The 8,232-nt window shown below is 44.0% G+C and overlaps 2 pseudogenes across 1 annotated transcript; both read right to left on the bottom strand.

The window, feature by feature from the left end:
* Positions 1–1,870: 1,870 nt before the first annotated feature.
* Positions 1,871–2,512, bottom strand: LOC128587774 (immunoglobulin heavy variable 3-23-like; annotated as a pseudogene). Its single transcript, XR_008380638.1, has 2 exons — positions 2,407–2,512; positions 1,871–2,305 (listed from the first exon to the last, which is right to left on the bottom strand). The product of XR_008380638.1 is annotated as an immunoglobulin heavy variable 3-23-like (transcript).
* Positions 2,513–6,568: 4,056 nt separating this feature from the next.
* LOC128587704 (immunoglobulin heavy variable 5-10-1-like) lies at positions 6,569–7,024 on the bottom strand (annotated as a pseudogene).
* Positions 7,025–8,232: the final 1,208 nt, after the last annotated feature.

Raw genomic sequence — 8,232 nt, 5'->3', positions numbered from 1 at the left:
TGCACAACTAAGGAAATAACTGACAGAGCAAACAGGCAGCCTAAAGAACTGAAGAAAATGTTGACAAGTTATAGACCTGGGAAAGGGCTAATATTCAGAATCCACTAAGAACTCAAAAAAATCAGCAAGAATATAAAGTAAACCACTTGATTAAAAAGTGAATGAAAACATGAACAAAAGCTTTTCAAAAGAAGATAGACAAATCTCCCATAAACATATGAAAGAATGCTCAACATCTCTAACCATCAGAAGAAACAAATTATTAGTAAAATCACCATGAGATATCACCTTATCCTATATAAAAAGGCTTTCATGAAAAAAAAAATCTAAGAACAATAGATGTTGGCAGGGATATACAGAAAAGTACACGTATACACTGATGGTTGGATTGCAAATTATTGCAACCTGTGTGAAAAACAGTACAAAATTTCCTCAAATAACTAAAGGTAGACCTACCATTCAACCCAACAATCCCACTACTGGGTGTCTACACAAAGGAAAAGAAGTCATATCAAAAAGACACCTCCACTCAAATGTTCATTGTGGAACAGTTCACAACTGGAGAGATGTAGAATCAAGTGCCCATCAGTTTGCGAGTGGATTAAAATACATAGTGTATGTGTACTCTGGAGTACTACTCAGCCATAAAAAGGATGAATTAATGCCTTTTCAACAATTTGGATGGAACTGGAGACCATTACTCTATGTCAAGTATCATAATACTGGTAAAATAAACACCACATGCACCTGTTATTCAACTAGAGGTTACCAATGAGCACACGTGTGCACCGAGGAATGTAAAACAGAGTGGAAATTACGCCTTAATACTTTAACATACAAAAGAAAAAAGTTAAAGTAAATTCAGAATTCCACACCATTGGAGGACCAATCCAGCTTAGATTGACATGGATCTTGTGATGCTTCAGATGTTTAAAAGGAAACAGCTGACCTACCACCTGCAGTCTAAGTTGATGATCTTAGATAAGGCACAACATTCGTTTCCAATACTGGACTAACAATCCTGTATGATTCACCATTTTGCCACCATTATTATCACTAGCTTAATTACAGCAGCTCTTTCATATTCTACAGAGCAAAATCTCCTCCCTTCTTGCACTGTATTCAAAATAGTTTTGAGTAGTCAAACTTCTTTTTTGATTTTTGACTATTTACAAAGCAAGGTTCATTCATGCCTCTTATTTCCCCACCCATAGGCATAAGTAAATACAGGCTGTGAGAGTGTGTGGTTCAAGCCTCACTAGCCCTTTCCAGGGAGAGTAAGTCCTCACTTAGTCCCCACCACGGATCTATCAACAAACCCTGAGCCCATCTCCTTTCCTGCTCTACAGAGTCATGTTGGACTTTGAGAGGACAACCCTGCCGTCCCCAGCTATTTCAAGAAGTTTTCCACATTCACGGGGCAATTGAGTGCAGCATCACCAGACTCGACACCCACACTGAGTGTCCCCCTTCTCCAGGTGTCACTAGGATGGGTGTTGGGACCCTGGTGCTGAGACGCTGACTGCCCTGGTTTCTCCCTTCTCCTGCTTAGGAAGGCTGAGACCCTCTGCCCCCAGTGTCTAGCAGGCACTTGGTCCTGCTTGCCAGCTAGCTGACACCTGCAGATCTGTTTCTGTTCTGCATGGCTGAGTTCATCAGAGCATTTTTCTGGATTTATCAGAGATGCTGTGATGTGTACCTGGTATTGAAAAGTACACCGCAACTGTAAGCCTTGTTCTGACAATTGTACCGGTGACGTTATCTTTGTCTTACGACAAGCATGTTTTTAATTCAGAGGCTTCAGAGGTAAGCACTAACCCAGAGAATCCCCAGAGGAAACAGATTAATGGAGAGGAAGCCACGACCCTGCAGGCAACCAAGGCTGAGCCATCCTGCATCTGCCCTGGGTGACTCCATACATGTGTCCCCGTCGCCCCCTGGCGGCCGCGCCACCCAGGAGGTTCGTGTCTGGGCTCACAATGCAGTCCTCTCGCTGTGTCCCTCGCGCAGTAATACAGCCCCGTGTCCTCGGGCCTCAGGCTGTTCATCTGCGGATGCAGAGTGTTCTTGCCATTATCTCTGGAGATGGTGAATCGGCCTTTCACAGAGTTGGCGTAGTTTGTGCTCCCACCATCATACCTGATGTATGAGACCCACTCCAGCCCCTTCCCTGGAGGCTGGCGGACCCAGTTCATGCTGTAATCACTGACGGTGAATCCAGAGGCTACACAGGAGAGTCTCAGGGACCCGCCAGGCTGGACCAAGCCTCCCCCAGACTCCACAAGCTTCACCTCACACTGGACACCTGCAAGCACAGAGACACCGGGTCAGAAACCTCCACACACACCCTCTGTTCTCTCTCACATCCACTCACACACTCCGACTCTCCTGTTCTCCATGAATCACCTTGTAACAGAGCAACGAGGAGAAGCCAGCTCAGCCCGGACTCCATGGTGAGTCGTCTGTGTTCAGACCTTAGCAGCGAGTGGGCAGACCTGGGAGTCCCGGGGCTGGGTCTCCTCTCCCAGAGCTGCAGGGTCAGGGCTGGGCTGGTTTTCATGAGCAGAGGGAGGCCCTATTTGCATGTGCTCCTGCGATATAGGAGGTCTGGGGTGGGACGCTGAGGGAGGGCTGGGTCAGAGCACGTGTGAGTGTGTTGGGACAGTAATATGACAAGGATAACACTTGATAAAACACAAATTCTTACTGTGAGATTTCATACATACTTAAGATATATCTGCTTAGTTCATTGGATCACTTAATGTACGTGTCATTGGTTCTTCCATGGTACAAATGTGAGGCTCATCCTGGAGCGCAGATTGTTTCTGTGACATGTCCAGCGTTTCCACTCTGTTAAGAGTGACTTTTGGTGTCTGAGCATGAACTTTTCAGCACTGTACACCCCTGTCCCTTGGACCCACTACAGGATTGAGCTGGACCTGTCTAGTGGTTTCAATATTTCCATCATGGGAACATTTGTAGTTTTCCCACTTGAAGACTTTACCCTGAAAATGCAGAGGACTATGGTTGATGCAGTTGAATTTTTAGGGATCTGGGTAATTTTCTTTCTGACACTTGTTTCCTCTCAGTAGGTCCATTATTCTTTATAATTAATTTAATGAGGTATAATTGACATGAACTAATCTACATATATTTGAAGTGTACACATTAGAAATATTAACACATCCACAATCATTATAAAGTTAGTGAATAAATCAGTTTCCTTCACCTCATCTTCTGTTCTTCCTTATTCCCTTCTTTCACTTTTCCTTCCTATATTCTTCTCCTAGGCAGATATTGATCCTTCTGATAGAACTTTAGGTTAGTTTTTATTTCCTAGAGAATACATAAGTGGAGCAATGCAATTTTGACTCCTCTTCCTTTGGCTTATTTACTGTGTATAAACACTTCCACGTATAGACATGTTGCTGAGTGTATGAAACACTTTTCTGATGAGGGTAGTATTCCACTGAACAAGTGTCACATAATTATTGTCTATTAAGTTTTTGTTTACTATAAACTAGTTCAATTTTTGGTGTCCTACAAGTAAATCTGTGGCTCAGCTTGAAGGTGTGTCTTGGTAAGAAATATAGTTTCTAGTGTTTATTCTGAGAACAATAACATTGACAACCACAGAGAACCTGCAGAAGATGTAATTTGGGAAACAATCATTAATACCTGAGATAATTGAAGTTGTAGGACTAACATCAAACCTGACATGTGGAAAGAGACAAATTCTTGCAAGAATAACCAAGGGCAGGGAATTATCTGATCTGGATAAATGAGCCTGCCACATGCAGGGTAGGCTGTGAGAGGATGAAGCTATGAGTGTGTATCTCACTGCTGGGAGCTGAGTGTGGTTAAAGCTTTATGGTGGGAAATTCTCCAGGTTTTCAGGCTCGAGGAAAACAGCAGTCACAAAAATCTCCTTTCCCGCAAATCCACTGTGGGAGAGAGAGGGACAGAGAGCACACACTTCTAAAATGCTTCCAGACTCACCTCTCCTTTACCATTATAAAATTAAAGAATGGATTTTCAATAAAATCTTCAATACTGGCATCCTAGGGGTGAAGTGGGCCCCCGTAGCAACTGAGAGGGAAACAGAGGCCCACACCATAGTTCTGTTCAACCACCTCTCACCTTCCCAGTGGAATAAAAGCCTTGATCTGAAGGGAAGGGCATCAAAACTTGAATCTGAGGACCCTGATGGATAAACACTAGTTCTGTGATAGAAAACTATATATAATAACAAGACATGGCTGATTGCTAAATGTGGGCACAGTTATTTTAGCTACATCAGGGAAAGTTTTGATTATGTTTTAGATAAGATTCCTCCCAAAATTCCTAGGTAATATTATTTATCTACTAATCATACCTTAATAGTAAAATTGAAGGCTAATGACCTGTAGTTCATGTTACTAAGTTACTAAGCAAATTTTCCATTGGAATATGGTGCTTCACCAGATGAAAAATCAGCCCACATTGCAGAAGTCAATTATACTTCATGGAGCTTGTCAATTAGCCAAAAACAGATTAAATTCATGAGTTTTTGGAATAGCAAGTGAATTTGGGATGCTTTGAAAACAAAAGGGTTTCTTACAACTTCTAGTAAAATGAATAACAAGCTGAGAAAGATATAAATAAACTTTTTAATCCTAGAGACATTATATAACCTTGGAAATTATCCAAAAAAAATAGCATGGGAGCTAAGCAAATGTTGTAGCAGATCATTACACAGGAAAAGCAGCCTCAACCTAGGTTATATCTCATCTAAACCTGTAAGACAGTACTGTGACTCATATGACACAGCAGTGATCCATATTAAATCTTCTAAAATGTTGATCAAAGTGCCATTATTAGAGTCAAGATTTAACAATTTAAAAACCTGTTTGAACTCCCTTGGGCAAGGGCTCAGCTATTAGCACTTGTGGTGTCTTATTGCACTCACTCAAGGACACATCAGTTATTACCCAATGACTTGGTACCTGGACAGATCTTACACTTAGAGTTTTCCACAAATAGTAGCATTTTAGATATTATATGCAGGACAAAACTCTTGAAATTAGCATATGTGTTCTACACATTCCTATCACACACAGAGTCAGGCTAAATATTTACTACACCTTTCTAAAAGTCTGTCATGTTCAAGCAAGTAATAGTGTGTACTAAAGGGGACATCAGGTGAACATTGCACCAGAGCCACACTGGAAAGATATTATTAAGGACATTGAAGAAATCATAGTAGTGAAATTCCAATGTGGCAGTTCTCGTATTTCACAACTAAAGAATCAATATAGAATTCTAGTCTCTTGGACGCCTACTCTGATAAAGGATGTAAACCTGAGAATTCTCACAGAACCTGAGAAGCTTCCGGTGTTTTGAAGAAGACACCAGACCCAAGACCTTCAGAATAAGCTGATAATCATGGACAGTGAGAAGCTTCCTCCTACCATAGACGGAGACCTCTGTCTAATTCATCACCCACTCATTCTCATTATTATTTGTTCATACTAATAAAATATCTTCTATTTCCCTGCATACATGATTGCTGTCTACCCATAATTGTCTTTTATCAGATTGTTAAACTTGTTTTTCAAAAAATAGTATTTTAATGGAATAAGAAGTGCGAATCTCTTAGGTGATGTCTGTCTGCTGAAAATCTTCAGGGTTATCCCTTCCCCTTCCCTATTTGCCAAACTCAAGGGAATTTTGGTCATGATTCACAGGTCCTGTATCACAAGATATCAGTGTGAGGTCCAACCCCCACAAGAACTTTCCTGTTAGTGGGAGCCCCACCTGAACCACCACAGAGCCCTTATGAAAACCATGAGCTAGTCTCCCTTTCCATTCTTGCAAGCAACTTTTGGATTTCTTGAAATGCCTTCCCTGCTCTCAGAAGACATCTCAATACTGGACATAATAAAGCTTTCTGTATCACTCTGTGTGTGTGTGTGTGTGTGTGTGTGTGTGTGTGTGTGTGTGTGTGTGTGTGTGACAAGCAGAACCAACATCCACACTAAGAGTTGGTGGGGGCCTCTCTGACCTTGTGTCATGTCCACTACAATTGATTGTTGTGAGCTTGTTGCTTAGACTTTGAGCACCATGGGGATCTTCTTTCTTTTCCTGAGAAACATTGAGATTGCCTAGGACCCTGATAACTGTTAGGGTTTTATCCTGCCTTCTGACTAGAAGGAAATTTATGTTCTGGGGTCTGTGCTTCATGGTGGAGTCCAAGGAAGAATCTGTAATATATTTAGTGACTAATTCAGAAATGTTGCTAATTAAGGTACATTTGGGGACATGATAATGTAACTGCAAGCCTCTCTGTGCCTTTTGTGCACTGGAGACATGTTTTTTCTTACTAGAAAAGTATCTAAATCAGAGATTTTGGAGGGAAGCTTAGAACCATAAATCCACAGACGTTGTGGTAACTGTTATACAAAGAGAAAGGTGCGACCCTGCAGGAAATCAGGTCTGAGTTCACCAGCACCTGCCCTGGGTAACTCCGGGCCTGTGTCCCGGGCGCCCCCTGGCGGCCGTGCCCCGCAGGAGGCTTGTGTCTGGGCTCTCACTGCAGTTCATCCGCTGTGTCTCTAGCGCAGAAATACACTGCTGTGTCCTCTGCCTTCAGGCTGCTCCACCGCAGGAAAGAGGTGCTGATGGAGTTGTCGGTGGAGATAGTAACATGGCCTTGGAAGGCCGGGCTATACCTGGTATCAGAACTACTAGGATTGATTGTCCCCACCCACTCCAGTCCCTTCCCGGTCTTCTGGCGCAATCAGTGCATATAAGAGCTTGTGAAGCTGTATCCAGACGCCTTGCAGGAGATCGTCAGAGACTCCCCGGGCCGTCTCACCTCTGCCCCTGACTGCACCAGCTGCACCTGGGCACAGACGCCTGTGTGGGAGAAGCAGGACTGAGATCAGGGCCCCTCCTGCCAACCCCTCCTGTGACCCCAGATCCTGAGTCAGGACTGACCTGGGAGAACAGCCAGGAGGAGGGTGAGGACAACGGCAGACCCCATCCTGGAGCACAAAATGGGCTGCACTGAGGGTCCAGCGGGCAGTACAGGAGGCCCACTCTCCAGGGAGTTTAAAGAGGGTGTCCCTCACTTGAGTTTGCATATTAACTAACACCGTGCCCCACAGTGGAGGCTTCACACAGGTCATAGCCCAGCACCCTCAAGGCAGCTCCTGGTCTGACGTGCACCAACGAGCAGGTGCACGAGGTTCCCAATAATCCCTCCCAGCCTCCCTCATATTCTGCTCCAGGAACACACAGGACTCAGGTCAGGGCTCCTTCCTGTCCACCCTTGTCTATGATCCTGTGGGGGAAGTTGTTGGAATATAACAAGAATCACATGAGAAAAAAAGAAAAAAAAAGAAAAAACAGGAGTAGAGCCTGGGGAGACTGTGAAGTGAGAATTTCATGCAGTGGCGCCTGCTCACAAGAACTGTCACTAGGACTCGGCCTCACCACCTGCCCTTTGTACACGCGTGTGAACATGGTCTGGGCACCCAGCTGGGGCAGGGGACGATTGCCACAGCCCTTCAGCAATCCTTATCTTGTGTAATTTGCAGACCTTTGCTAACGACACTCAGGGCAAGTTTCTAAAAGCCATTTTGCCTTCTGCAATTTCACATTCCTACAAACACAGTAAGTAGGGAACATGTGTCAGGTCTGTTGATGTCAACAGCCTTGAAGGGAACACACTGCTCCACCAATGATTAGCAGTGCTGTTTTCTGCCATGTGTGTCAACCCCACCCCTGTCTTCTTCAGCCATTTCTTACTCCATTAACCACTGAAGTATGTCCACCTTTTTTCGCACTAGTGCCCTGCTTCTCCTCTGTGTCTGTTCCATGCTCTTTTGGATCAGTCTCATTTCCTCAGTGTCTGTAAGGCCCAAGGGGAAATATGATGGAAAACAACACAATATATATCCAAAGATATTTTGCACAATAAGGGGCCCTGCTGTGCAGAACTAAATGGGTCCCCTTCCTCACGGCACGTTCCACATCCTGGGAGAGGTGCATATTATGTGGTGAACATCCTCACCTTCATGAAGCCAGAGCACCAGGCTTGGGTAATGAGCCAGTGTCTTCATCTGGAGAGTCCACTTTTCTCACATGATAAACAGACCGACCTCTGCTATGGAGGTTCCTTATCCCATCAGAAACAGTCTGCTGTGTTTTAGGATCACCTGCTGCCATGTGTGACTGTCGTGTTGTAAG

Source organism: Nycticebus coucang, chromosome 6, assembly GCF_027406575.1.
Source record: "Nycticebus coucang isolate mNycCou1 chromosome 6, mNycCou1.pri, whole genome shotgun sequence".
Classification (NCBI taxonomy): Eukaryota; Metazoa; Chordata; class Mammalia; order Primates; family Lorisidae; genus Nycticebus; species Nycticebus coucang.
This window is presented reverse-complemented; position numbering and strand designations above follow the sequence as displayed.